This window comes from Oncorhynchus clarkii, unplaced genomic scaffold, assembly GCF_045791955.1.
Source record: "Oncorhynchus clarkii lewisi isolate Uvic-CL-2024 unplaced genomic scaffold, UVic_Ocla_1.0 unplaced_contig_7923_pilon_pilon, whole genome shotgun sequence".
Taxonomy (NCBI): Eukaryota; Metazoa; Chordata; class Actinopteri; order Salmoniformes; family Salmonidae; genus Oncorhynchus; species Oncorhynchus clarkii.
Window position 1 is genome coordinate 1 of NW_027258527.1, and position 15,237 is coordinate 15,237.

Consider the following 15,237-nt stretch of genomic DNA (forward strand, 5'->3'; position numbering starts at 1 on the left):
GAGAGAGAGAGAAGAGAGAGAAGGAGGAAGTTCTGTGCACTGTAGGCTGCTGTATGTGTTACAGTATGTTGTCATGGTGAAGTTAAACCACTTTATCACAAATCCAGTGAAGATTCTCCGACAAGTAATTCCATGCCTTTTTTTAAATTTTTTTATTTTTTTACCTTTATTTTTCTAGGCAAGTCAGTTAAGAACAAATTCTTATTTACAATGACGGCCTTGGAACAGTGGGTTAACTGCCTGTTCAGGGGCAGAACGACAGATTTTGTACCTTGTCGGCTCGGGGATTTGAACTTGCAACCTTTCGGTTACTAGTCCAATGCTCTAACCACTAGGCTACCCTGCCGCCCCAGGGGACTCTGATCGGTGTGTATCGCAACACAGTCCTCCTCACCATTTTCTGGTTTTCCACCACCATTATCAGGCTGTGGGTCATACCAGTACCTACAGGGTTAACAACAGTCAGATATCATGGTTAATACCAGTACCTACAGGGTTAAAAACAGTCAGATATCATGGTTAATACCAGTACCTACAGGGTTAAAAACAGTCAGATATCATGGTTAATACCAGTACCTACAGGGTTAAAAACAGTCAGATATCATGGTTAATACCAGTACCTACAGGGTTAAAAACAGTCCGATATCATGGTTAATACCAGTACCTACAGGGTTAAAACAGTCAGATATCATGGTTAATACCAGTACCTACAGGGTTAAAACAGTCAGATATCATGATTAATACCAGTACCTACAAGGTTAAAAACAGTCAGATATCTTGGTTAATACCAGTACCTACAGGGTTAAAAACAGTCAGATATCATGGTTAATACCAGTACCTACAGGGTTAAAAACAGTCAGATATCATGGTTAATACCAGTACCTACAGGGTTAAAAACAGTCAGATATCATGGTTAATACCAGTACCTACAGGGTTAACAACAGTCAGATATCATGGTTAATACCAGTACCTACAGGGTTAAAAACAGTCAGATATCATGGTTAATACCAGTACCTACAGGGTTAAAAACAGTCAGATATCATGGTTAATACCAGTACCTACAGGGTTAAAAACAGTCAGATATCATGGTTAATACCAGTACCTACAGGGTTAACAACAGTCAGATATCATGGTTAATACCAGTACCTACAGGGTTAAAAACAGTCCGATATCATGGTTAATACCAGTACCTACAGGGTTAAAACAGTCAGATATCATGGTTAATACCAGTACCTACAGGGTTAAAACAGTCAGATATCATGGTTAATACCAGTACCTACAGGGTTAACAACAGTCAGATATCATGGTTAATACCAGTACCTACAGGGTTAAAAACAGTCAGATATCATGGTTAATACCAGTACCTACAGGGTTAATAACAGTCAGATATCATGGTTAATACCAGTACCTACAGGGTTAAAACAGTCAGATATCATGGTTAATACCAGTACCTACAGGGTTAACAACAGTCAGATATCATGGTTAATACCAGTACCTACAGGGTTAAAAACAGTCAGATATCATGGTTAATACCAGTACCTACAGGGTTAATAACAGTCAGATATCATGGTTAATACCAGTACCTACAGGGTTAAAAACAGTCCGATATCATGGTTAATACCAGTACCTACAGGTTTAAAAACAGTCAGATATCATGGTTAATACCAGTACCTACAGGGTTAACAACAGTCAGATAGCATGGTTAATACCAGTACCTACAGGGTTAAAAACAGTCAGATATCATGGTTAATACCAGTACCTACAGGGTTAACAACAGTCAGATAGCATGGTTAATACTAGTACCTACAGGGTTAAAAACAGTCAGATATCATGGTTAATACCAGTACCTACAGGGTTAAAAACAGTCAGACATCATGGTTAATACCAGTACCTACAGGGTTAAAAACAGTCAGATATCATGGTTAATACCAGTACCTACAGGGTTAAAAACAGTCAGATATCATGGTTAAAACCAGTACCTACAGGGTTAAAAACAGTCATATATCATGGTTAATACCAGTACCCACAGGGTTAAAAACAGTCAGATATCATGGTTAATACCAGTACCTACAGGGTTAAAAACAGTCAGATATCATGGTTAATACCTGTACCTACAGGGTTAAAAACAGTCAGATATCATGGTAAATACCAGTACCTACAGGGTTAAAAACAGTCAGATATCATGGTTAATACCAGTACCTACAGGGTTAAAAACAGTCAGATATCATGGTTAATACCAGTACCTACAGGGTTAACAACAGTCAGATATCATGGTTAATACCAGTACCTACAGGGTTAACAACAGTCAGGTATCATGGTTAATACCAGTATCTACAGGGTTAATAACAGTCAGATATCATGGTTAATACCAGTACCTACAAGGTTAATAACGATCAGACGTCACAGTTAGAACATCATAATCCTAAATAATATACAGAAATGTTTCATAGTTAATTGTCATGACTGTTATCATCAATATCAGTATCCTGCATAGAAACATGTTGAATGGAGCCTTATTAATAGATTAGTTATCATCTCTCACCTTGTGGTCAGTGGGGTGCCGTCCACCCATTTCCAGGTCCCCTCCTTAACAGAGTCAGTCAGACCAATCCAGACTCTCTTCTTGAGGTTGAAGAGAAAAGTCTGTAGTTGAGAAAGATAAATACATAGAGGTATATATATATATATATATATATATATATATATATATAAATATATATTCATATGTTTGATCATATCTAACCGTCTCCCTCTCCCTCTTTCTGTCACCTGTTCCTTATCACTGTTTGTGATCACCAGGTCTGCTCCTCTCTCCAGACAGTCCTGTCTGCTCTCCTCCCAGGTTTTTGTCTCAGTAGACAGGAAGTACCAACTTGATTCAAACTTCTGCCAGACTTCAGGGCAGGTTTGTTCTACAAGATGATTAACATTAATTTCCTTCAACTTATCCCTCTGGATACTTAATAATGAAAGAATACAGACACATAACCAGGTATGTGTTGTTAATGATAATGTATTGCTGTAGGTTTACTCACTGCAATTGTTAAGCCACCCGCTAAGAACATCTCTCTCAGTCTGTAGCTGGTCTCTCTCTTTAGTCAGGTTGTTGGCGCTGGTCTGCAGCTGGTCTCTCTCTTTAGTTATGGTGTTGTAACTGTTCTGAAGCTGGTCTCTCTCTATGGATGAGTTCGTTGAGACGTTTCTGTCTGCAACAACAATAAAGAACAAGTTGCTCACTAAAATAGATCACATCAGAACTACTATATCTAAGTTATAAGAACTATTCAAACAGTGAACAACAATATAAATGTAACATGTAAAGTGTTGGTCTCATGTTTCATGAGATGAATTAAAAGTTCCCAGACATGTTCCATACACAAAAAAAGCTTATTTCTCTCAAATATGTTTACATTCCTGTTATTCAGCATTTACCCTTGGTCAAGATAATCCATCCACCTGACAGGTGTGGCATATCAAGAAGCTGATTAAAGAGCAGGATCATTCCACAGGTGCACCTCGTGCTGGAGACAATAAAAGACAACTTTAAAATGTGTAGTTTTGCCACAGATGTCTCAAGTTTTGAGGGATCTGCATCTGGCATGCTAACTGCAGGAATGTCCACCAGAGCCATTGCCAGATAAATTCATGTTAATTACTCTACCATAAGCTGCCTCGAATGTTGTTTTAGATAATTCTGCAGTATGTTCAACTGGCCTCACAACAGGCAGACCACGTATAACCACACAAGCCCATGACCTCCACATCTGGCTTCTTCACCTGTTGGATCGTCTGAGGGAGGGTTCTGAGGAGTATTTCTGTCTGTAATAAAGCCCTTTTGTGGGGAAAAACTCATTCTGATTGGCTGTGCTGGTTCCCCAGTGGTTGGAATCTGGCTGCCAAGTGGGTGGACCTATGCCCTCCAAGGCCCACCCATGGCTGATCCTCTGCCAGTCATGAATTTGTTTCAATTGACTGATATGAACTGTAACTCAGTGAAATCTTAGAAATGTTTGCATGTTGCGTTTACATTGTTGTTTGGTATAGATATACTGTAGACTTACATTGGACAGACAGGCCTATGATCCCAGCCAGTAGGAGAACACACAGCAGCCCCAGACACACTGCAGCAACTCCAGAGGGTCTCTTCCACCACTGAACATGTACTGAATCACAAATGATTAAACATCTTTGGTAATGTGTTTTACTGTTTCATCCAGGATTGGGACAAATAAATCTGTAGTACCACAGGGTAATCTCATCTGTTTAATGTATGTGTTGGTCATTTATTTGTGTGTGTGTGTGTGTGTGTGTGTGTGTGTGTGTGTGTGTGTGTATGTGTGTGTGTGTGTGTGTGTGTGTGTGTGTGTGTGTGTGTTACCTGAGTGCTGGTCTCCTGGTCCATTATTAGGAGCAGCGTCTGCTGTCTCTTCTCTCTTGGTGCTGGTCTCACCGTTTCTCAGGGTGTCTGCACTGACATAGATATCCACAATCCTCTCCTTCATCTCACCTCTGTTAAACTTGACCTTCTTGGTCATATCTGGCTCAGCATAGATGGCCTCAGACATCTCCAACAACTTACTGTGTTTTCTGTCCATACTCAGGTTCTGGTCCTATCATTGACCCTGTGTCTGTTTCTGGGTGTGTTTCTGTCTCCGCTCTGTCTCAGACTAACTGTTTAAGATGGCATCCCCAGAAGAAAAGGAAAATGTCAAAAGAGGAAGATGATGAAATAGTAACATGGTGGTTGAGGTTGGGAAAAAAATGTCTTCTTTAAATCTAGACACACAGGATGCTGATAAGTGGTGATTACATTAATATGTTCATACAGGAAATGTTGTGTGTCGTTTGCTGTTGTGGCAGTGGAGTTGCTCAGTTTGTAGCTAATCTCCCCTCCCCCCCCCCCCCATCTGGATGAAACAGTGCTTTAGACTATGAGGGGTTAAGTAGTCTTGATAAATGAGGCTTCAGTGCTGTTCCTCTGTTCATTCAGTTCTTTCTACTGTCCCTCCAGTTTTTTGTCTTGGTCGAGATGAAGTACCAGCCTTCAAAAATCATCTCTTTCCCTTTGTTGATGATGTCTCTCTCCTCAGTTGTTGTAACTGGTCTGTAGCTGGTTCTCTATTTAGTCAGATTGTTGTAACAGGTCTGTAGCTGGTTCTCTATTTAGTCAGATTGTTGTAACTGGTCTGTAGCTGGTTCTCTATTTAGTCAGATTGTTGTAACAGGTCTGTAACTGGTTCTCTATTTAGTCAGATTGTTGTAACTGGTCTGTAGCTGGTTCTCTATTTAGTCAGATTGTTGTAACTGGTCTGTAGCTGGTTCTCTATTTAGTCAGATTGTTGTAACAGGTCTGTAGCTGGTTCTCTATTTAGTCAGATTGTTGTAACAGGTCTGTAGCTGTTGTCTGTCTTTAGTCTACTTGTTATAACTGGTCTGTAGCTTGTCTCTCTCTTCAGTTACGTTGTTGTAACTGGTCTTTTCCTGGTCTCTCTCTTCAGTCAGGTTGTTGTAACTGGTCTGTAGCTGGTCTCTCTGCAGTCAGGTTGTCTTAGCTAGTCTGTAGTTGGTCTCTCTCTTCAGTCAGGTTGTTATAACTGGTCTGTAGCTGGTCTCTCTCTTTAGTCTGGTTGTTGTAACTGGTCTGTAGCTGGTCTCTCTCTTCAGTCAGGTTCTTGCAACTGGTGTGCAGCTGGTCTCTCTCTTCAGTCAGGTTGTCTTAGCTAGTCTGTAGTTGGTCTCTTTCCTCAGTAAGGGTGTTGTAACTGTCATGTAGCTGGCCATTCTGCAGATGTGTTGAGGTGCTGGTCTCACTGTCTCTCAGGGTCTCTGCACTGATGTAGATATCCATAATCCTCTCCTCCATCTCACCTCTGTCAAACCTTAATGGTCATATCTGGCTTTGTATAGATGCTCTCCAACATGTTCAACAATGTTAATTGACTAAAGCTACAGTGTCTTAAAGCAGGGTTTACCAAACTCAGTCCTGGGGCCCCCCTTAGTGAACATTTTGGGTGTTGCCCTAGCACTACACAGCCGATTCAAATAACCAACTCATCATCAAGCTTTGATGTTTTGAGTCACTTGTGTAGTGCTAGGGTAAAAAACTCATTGTGCACCCAGGGAAGGGCCCCCAGTACAGAGAGTCTGAGTCTGAAGATGACTGCTTTTGACCCTGTTGTGGATGGGGATTTGTGGAACAGAAACATGTTCTGTCTGGTTATACAGTAACATGTCCTGGCTGGTTATACAGTAACATGTCCTGGCTGGTTATACAGTAACATGTCCTGGCTGGTTATACAGTAACATGTCCTGGCTGGTTATACAGTAACATGTCATAGCTGGTTATACAGTAACATGTCCTGGCTGGTTATACAGTAACATGTCCTGGCTGGTTATACAGTAGCATGTCCTGGCTGGTTATACAGTAACATGTCCTGGCTGGTTATACAGTAGCATGTCCTGGCTGGTTATACAATTACATGTCCTGGCTGGTTATACAGTAACATGTCCTGGCTGATTATACAGTAACATGTCCTGGCTGGTTATACAGTAACATGTCCTGGCTGGTTATACAGTAACATGTCCTGGCTGGTTATACAGTAACATGTCCTGGCTGGTTATACAGTAACATGTCCTGGCTGGTTATACAGTAGCATGTCCTGGCTGGTTATACAGTAACATGTCCTGGCTGGTTATACAGTAGCATGTCCTGGCTGGTTATACAATAACATGTCCTGGCTGGTTATACAGTAACATGTCCTGGCTGGTTATACAATAACATGTCCTGGCTGGTTATACAGTAACATGTCCTGTCTGGTTATACAGTAACATGTCCTGCTGGTTATACAGTAACATGTCCTGGCTGGTTATACAGTAACATGTCCTGGCTGGTTATACAGTAGCATGTCCTGTCTGGTTATACAGTAACATGTCCTGTCTGGTTATACAGTAACATGTCCTGTCTGGTTATACATGTCCTGGCTGTCCTGTTTTACAATAACATGTCCTGGCTGGTTATACAGTAACAAGTCCTGTCTGGTTATACAGTAACATGTCTTGGCTGGTTATACAGTAACATGTCCTGGCTGGTTATACAGTAACATGTCCTGGCTGGTTATACAGTAACATGTCCTGTCTGGTTATACAGTAACATGTCCTGGCTGGTTATACAGTAACATGTCCTGTCTGGTTATACAGTAACATGTCCTGGCTGGTTATACAATAACATGTCCTGGCTGGTTATACAGTAACATGTCTTGGCTGGTTATACAGTAACATGTCCTGCTGGTTATACAGTAACATATCATGGCTGGTTATACAGTAACATGTCCTGGCTGGTTATACAGTAGCATGTCCTGTCTGGTTATACAGTAACATGTCCTGTCTGGTTATACAGTAACATGTCCTGTCTGGTTATACAGTAACATGTCCTGACTGGTTATACAGTAACATGTCCTGTCTGGTTATACAGTAACATGTCCTGGCTGGTTATACAGTAACATGTCCTGTCTGGTTATACAGTAACATGTCCTGGCTGGTTATACAGTAACATGTCCTGGCTGGTTATATAGTAACATGTCCTGGCTGGTTTTAGTTGGGACACTTCCTTCTCCTTCCTTTCATTCCAGTTCTCTGCTGCCTGTGACTGGAACGAATTGCAAAAATCGCTGAAGTTGGAGACTTTTATCTCCCTCACCAACTTCAAACATCTGCTATCTGAGCAGTTAACCGATCGCTGCAGCTGTACATAGTCTATCGGTAAATAGCCCACCCATTTTTACCTACCTCATCCCCATACTGTTTTTATTTATTTACTTTTCTCCTCTTTTGCACACCAATATCTCTACCTGTACATGACCATCTGATCATTTATCACTCCAGTGTTATTAATCTGCAAAATTGTAATTATTACATGCCTTTTGCACACAATGTATATAGACTCCCCTTTTTTTTCTACTGTGTTATTGACTTGTTAATTGTTTACTTACTCCATGTGTAACTTTGTATTGTCTGCTCACACTGCTATGCTTTATCTTGGCCAGGTCGCAATTGCAAATGAGAACTTGTTCTCAACTAGCCTACCTGGTTAAATAAAGGTGAAAAAAAAAATAATAATTCACCTTGTTATCTGATTCCTGAGTAACTTCCTGGTCTTCGGGGGGAAGTTCCACCCACATACTGTTCCACCCACATACACCAAACACACACACCCTCTTATATGGTCTCCTAATACTCTATATCAATGATTAACATTTTGAATATATACAGCTTAATAATGTCTCTGGATGATTTAAAAAATAACTAATAACAAGACCTGGGTTTAAAAACAATTTAATATCTGTAAAATACTTTGAGCCTTTGGGACAATTCTATTGGTTGCATTAAGCCAGACAAGCTCAACCAAGCACAGCTAAAGTACCTGTGTCATATTCATTAGGCACCAACCAGAAGAAAGCAAACAGAAACAGAGAGTAACTAACTGTACCTGTCCAGTAAGATAAATGTGTTTTTATTTTCAGCTGCAAAACATTTTTGCTATGATGTGTCCTAATCAATACGTTACCCAGGTCTGCTAATAAGCACCAATCACTGACAGACATGCTGAAAGGAAGCTGTTATTAAAGGAAGTCAGTGGTATGGGCTAATATGTGTTGGCACAGCATCACATGCTGAAATCAACTGAAATTACAATACAATAGGTGATCCAGCAATAACTTCCCTAAACTCTGTGTCCCAAATGGAACCCTATTTCCTACATAGTGATGGACCCTGGTTAAAGGTAGTGCACTATACAGGGAATATGGTGCCATTTGAGACGTGCCTTTAACGTCATTATTCATATTCCATGTATGCCTTATGCACTGTATCTGTCCTGAAAACACAGACCACTTTTTGGCCATGAATATATGGTCACCACAAGTACAACAGGACATCTATACAGAAAAAGGCTTAATTTTAAACTTCAGGAACATTATTTTATTTAATCATAAATAATATGGGGTTGCAGCAGCGTAGCCTAGTGGTTAGAGCGTTGAACTAGTAACCGAAAGGTTGCAAATTCAAATCCCCAAACTGAATATCTGTTGAATCTGTCGTTCTGTCCCTGAACAAGGCAGAAACCCATTGTTCCTAGGCTGTCATTGAAAATAAGAATTTGTTCTTAACTGACTTGCCTAGTTAAATAAATGTAAATATATATATATATATATATATATATAATCTGTTCAGTTTCTGTATTTGTTCAAGTTAAGGGTCAGTTTTAGGTTTTGTCTATAATCTGCTTGTCAATGGGATGCTGGTCAGAAAAGTCCCTTATAAAAGCAGGTATTATACCGAACATAAGTGTTTGTCTCCCTCTACTGGCTGTTTTCTAAAAGCTCAGTTTCTTCCTTCAATTACTGTTACCTTGACCCATAGAGATAGATAGAAGACATCTTTGTATCAAGCTTTAGTTGAAATGTCATTCTCAGTTGTCTGACGAGAGATGTAAATAAGAGTGTGTATAGTGTCATTGTAGATCAGAGACCATAAGTCTCAGAGGTGTAAACCTAATAATGAACTGTGAAAGTTAATCATGTCTTATGTTTTTGTTCATTTAGAAGTTATTTCCAAGTTTATATCATGTTGAACAGTATGGAATTATTGTGCAAAATTCATTAGGGGGGACTGATGGGTTCTAAACTTGAAATATGAAATATCCTTGTGGTACTGAGGGAGAGAGGGGAATGCAGAACGTTTACATTCTGTCAGAACATGTTATTGTTTGACATCAGGTATCCTATGGAAAGGCGAAGGGCCACAATCTGGTTTCAGTTATTGGGTTGTAATTTGAAATACTTGCTACACCAGAAGTTAATGGTTATCTGTAGGAGGAATGTATATGGTGGGGTCAATTAAGGTTGAATATGAACCAGGGGCTTGGAATGTTACTGAGTAAGGGAAAGGCAATGACATGGTTACAGTCACAGATAAGGGTGGAGAGCTGTGGATTAGTGAGGAATGGAGGATGAGGTCAGCTCAGGTCACAGTAAGGGAGAAGGAACAGTTTATTAGCCAAATCAATTAATTTCCTGCTTTGCAATAAAGATGAAATGTTTAGAGGGAAGGAGGAGACCACCTAAACTGGGGAGTATACAGCTGAAGTCAGAAGTTTACATACACCTCAGCCAAATACATTTCAACTCCGTTTTTCACAATTCCTGACACTTAATCCTAGTAAAAATTCCCTTTCTTAGGTCAGTTAGGATGACCACTTTATTTTAAGAATGTGAAATGTTAGAATAATAGTAGAGAGAATGATGTATTTCAGCTTTTATTTCTTTCATCACATTCCCACTGGGTCAGAAGTTTACATACACTCAATTAGTATTTGGTAGCATTGCCTTTAATTGTTTAACATGGGTCAAACGTTTTGAGTAGCCTTCCACAAGCTTCCCACAGTATGTTGGGTGAATTGTGTCCCATTCCTCCTGACAGAGCTGGTGTAACTGAGTCAGGTATGTAGGCGTCCTTGCTCGCACATGCTTTTTCAGTACTGCCCACAAATGTTCTATAGGATTGAGGTCAGGGCTTTGTGATGGCCACTCCAATACCTTGACTTTGTTGTCCTTAAGCCATTTTGACACAACTTTGGAAGAACGCTTGGGGTCATTGTCAATTTGGAAGACCGATGGGCGAGCAAGCTTTAACTTCCTGACTGATTTTGCTTCAATATATGCACATCATTTTCTATCCTCATGATGCCATCTATTTTCTGAAGTGCACCAGTCCCTCCGGCAGCAAAGCACCGCCACAACATGATGCTGCCACCCCCGTGCTTCATGGTTTGGATTGTGTTCTTCGGCTTGCAAGCCTTTCCCTTTTACCTCCAAATATAATGTTTGTCATTATGGCCAAACAGTTCTATTTTTGTTTCATCAGACCAGAGGGCATTTCTCCAAAAAGTACGATCCTTTATCCCTATGTGCAGTTGCAAACCGTCTGGTTTATTTATGGTGGTTTTGGAGCAGTGGCTTCTTCCTTGCTGAGCGGCCTTTCAGGTTATGTCGATATAGGATTAATTTTACTGTGGATATACTCGTTTTACTGTGGATACTTTTGTACCTGTTTCCTCCAGCATCTTCACAAGGTCCTTTGCTGTTGTTCTGGGATTGATTTGCACTTTCACACCTAAGTACGTTCATCTCTAGGAGACAGAACGCATCTCCTTCCTGAGCAGTATGACCGCTGCATTGTCCCATGGTGTTTGTACTTGCGTGCTGTTGTTTGTACAGATGAACGTGGTACCTTCAGACATTTGGAAATTGCTCCCAAGGATGAACCAGACTTGGGGAGGTCTACAATGCATTTTCTGAGGTCTTGGCTGATTTCTTTTGATTTTCCCATGATGTCATGCAAAGAGGAACTGAGTTTGAAGGTAGGCCTTGAAATACATCTACAGGTACACCTCAAATTGACTCAAATGATGTCAATTAGCCTATCAGAAAATAAATAATCATGGCCTCTAAACCTTCAAGCCGCATACTGGACCCATTTCAACTAAACTACTGAAAGAGCTTCTTCCTGTGCTTGGCCCTCCTATGTTGAACATAATAAACGGCTCTCTATCCACCGGATGTGTACCAAACTAAAAGTGGCAGTAATAAATCCTCTCTTGAAAAAGCCAAATTTTGACCCAGAAAATATTGAAAAAACTATCGGTCCATATCGAATCTTCCATTCCTTTCAAAAATCCCTTCCTGAAGACAAACAATGTATACGAAATGCTTCAGTCTGGTTTTAGACCCCATCATAGCACTGAGACTGCACTTGTGAAGGTGGTAAATTACCTTTTAATGGCATCAGACCAAGGCTCTGCATCTGTCCTCGTGCTCCTAGACTGCTGCTTTTGATACCATCGATCACCACATTCTTTTGGAGAGATTGGAAATCCAAATTGGTCTGCACCGACAAATTCTGGCCTGGTTTAGATCTTATCTGTCAGAAAGATATCAGTTTGTCTCTGTGAATGGTTTGTCCTCTGACAAATCAACTGTCAATTTCGGTGTTCCTCAAGGTTCCGTTTTAGGACCACTATTGTTGTCACTATATATTTTACCTCATGGGGATGTCATTCGAAAACATAATGTTAACTTTCACTGCTATGCGGATGACCCACAGCTGTACATTTCAATGAAACATGGTGAAGCCCCAAAATTGCCCTCGCTAGAAGCCTGTGTTTCAGACATAAAGAAGTGGATGGCTGCAAACATTCTACTTTTAAACTCGGACAAAACAGAGATGCTTGTTCTAGGTCCCAAGAAACAAAGAGATCTTCTGTTGAATCTGACAATTAATCTTAATGGTTGTACAGTCGTCTCAAATTAAACTGTGAAGGACCTCGGTGTTACTCTGGACCCTGATCTCTCTTTTGACGAACATATCAAGACTGTTTCAAGGACAGCTTTTTTCCATCTACGTAACATTGCAAAAATCAGAAACCTTCCGTCCAAAAATGATGCAGAAAAATGTATCCATGCTTTTGTTACTTCTAGGTTAGACAACTGCAATGCTCTACTTTCCGGCTACCTGGATAAAGCACTAAATAATCTTCAGTTAGTGCTAAATACGGCTGCTAGAATCCTGACTAGAACCAAAAAAATGTATCATATTACTCCAGTGCTAGCCTCCCTACACTGGCTTCCTGTCAAGGCAAGGGCTGATTTCAAGGTATTACTGCTAACCTACAAAGCATTACATGGGCTTGCTCCTACCTATCTCACTGATTTGGTCCTGCCATACATACCTACACGTACGCTATGGTCACAAGATGCAGGCCTCCTAATTGTCCCTAGAATTTCTAAGCAAACAGCTGGAGGCAGGGCTTTCTCCTATAGAGCTCAATTTTTATGGAATGGTCTGCCTACCCATGTGAGAGACACAAACTCGGTCTCAACCTTTAAGTCTTTACTGAAGACTCATCTCTTCAGTGGGTCATATGATTGAGTGTAGTCTGGCCCAGGAGTGTGAAGGTGAACGGAAAGACTCTGTAGCAACAAACCGCCCTTGCTGTCTCTGCCTGGCCGGTTCCCCTCTTTCCACTGGGATTCTCTGCCTCTAACCCTATTACAGGGGCTGAGTCACTGGCTTACTGGTGCTCTTTCATGACGTCCCTAGGAGGGCTGCGTGACTTGAGTGGGTTGAGTCACTGATGTGATCTTCCTGTCTGGGTTGGCGCCCCCCTTGGGTTGTGTCATAGCGGAGAGCTTTATGGGCTATACTCGGCCTTGTCTCAGGATGGTAAGTTGGTTGTTGAAGATATCCCTCTAGTGTTATGGGGGCTGTGCTTTGGCAAAGTGGGTGGGCTTATATCCTTCCTGTTTGGCCCTGTCCGGGGGTATCATCGGATGGGGCCACAGTGTCTCCTGACCCCTCCTGCCTCAGCCTCCAGTATTTATGCTGCAGTAGTTTATGTGTCGGGGGCTAAGGTCAGTTTGTTATATCTGGAGTACTTCTCCTGTCCAATTCGGTGTCCTGTGTGAATTTAAGTGTGCTCTCTCTAATTCTCTCTTTCTTTCTCTCTCTCGGAGGACCTGAGCCCTAGGACCATGCCTCAGGACTACCTGACATGATGACTCCTTGTTGTCCCCAGTCCACCTGGCCGTGCTGCTGCTCCAGTTTCAACTGTTCTGCCTTATTATTATTGGACCATGCTGGTCATTTATGAACATTTGAACATCTTGGCCATGTTCTGTTATAATCTCCACCCGGCACAGCCAGAAGAGGACTGGCCACCACACATAGCCTGGTTCCTCTCTAGGTTTCTTCCTAGGTTTTGGCCTTTCTAGGGAGTTTTTCCTAGCCACCGTGCTTCTACACCTGCATTGCTTGCTGTTTGGGGTTTTAGGCTGGGTTTCTGTACAGCACTTTGAGATATCAGCTGATGTACGAAGGGCTATATAAATAAATTTGATTTGATCTATGTGTCTCTGTCTGTGAGACTGCTGTAGGTGTTAACTCTAGGGAAGTACCAACAAATGACACAGGTAGTTGTGGCTATGCTAATTCAAGAAATAGAACAAGCTTGTGTTCATATTTTTTTCTGTGCTTGTGAGAGATTGTTGCAGTTGTTATTGTTAAACCATTTTCTGTGGCAAATTATACATCATTCAATGTCTCTACATGGTCATCTTGTCCAGAGTATTTCTCAACACTGTCCTCCTGCCCAGGCAATGGGACTTGCTATTTGTGATGATGGACAGGACACTATCATACCAGGAAGTTATAGATCATAGAGGGGAAGTGGAGAACAAAGACTAGCTGTTAATAAATTGCACATTGTACCAAATGGCAGGTTGGACCTCACTTTATATGCGCTGAAAGATAGATTTGTATGTGTTCATCTACAAAGCCCTTTTGGGTAAACTCCCTCTTTACCCCTGCAGTCTGGTCTCCTTCACCACCAGCAGTTACCATACCCGGTCTGCTAGCTGGTTGCTACTTAAAGTCCCCATGACATTCACAGTATGACGCAAGAATGCCTTCTCTTCTTGTGCACCAGACGCCTGGAATAATCTACAATCCATGCTTCATCTAGATGTGTTAGTGCCACTGAATGAATTTAAAATATTAATTGGAGACTGTTACAGAGGAGTGTAAATGTTTTTTTTAGGCTTTTTTAGGCTGTTGTTGTATTGTATTGTTGTATGTTTTAATTATGTAATCTATTGGTTGTTGCTGTTGCCCTGGCCAGGTCTTCCTTGAAAAAGAGACTCTGGGCCTCAATGGGCGGGTTAAAAAAAGGAAAATAAATAAATATACATGTATATATTAAATATCAGATGTAACAGCCCCAGGATAATTCAGGGCTTTTCCAGAATTCCTACATCCTTTGTCCTTTGTCCAGGACTGCAAACATTGGTCATTATAATGTCTTAGCAATAGATTTAACACTACAAACTGCTCCATGTGGATATTGAGGGTGGGTAGTCTTAAACAGTGAGGATGAGATGGAAACATAATTGGCTGCAGCTCCCTTCTCTCTTAATGCACCTGATTGGTTGAGGAGTTTTTGAGTGACAGCTGTTTGAACCACTAAAAAGTTCAGCTTCACTTACCTCTTTTGGGACCCATACTGTGCCTTCGGAAAGTATTCAGACCCCTTGACTTTTTCCACATTTTGTTATGTTACAGCCTTATTTTAAAATGGGTTGAATATGATTTTTTCCTCAGCAATCTACACACAATACCCCAAACTGA

The 15,237-nt window shown here is 41.0% G+C and overlaps 1 pseudogene; it reads right to left on the reverse strand.

Moving 5' to 3' along the window:
• Positions 1–340: 340 nt before the first annotated feature.
• Positions 341–5,863, reverse strand: LOC139397183 (C-type lectin domain family 4 member M-like; annotated as a pseudogene).
• Positions 5,864–15,237: the final 9,374 nt, after the last annotated feature.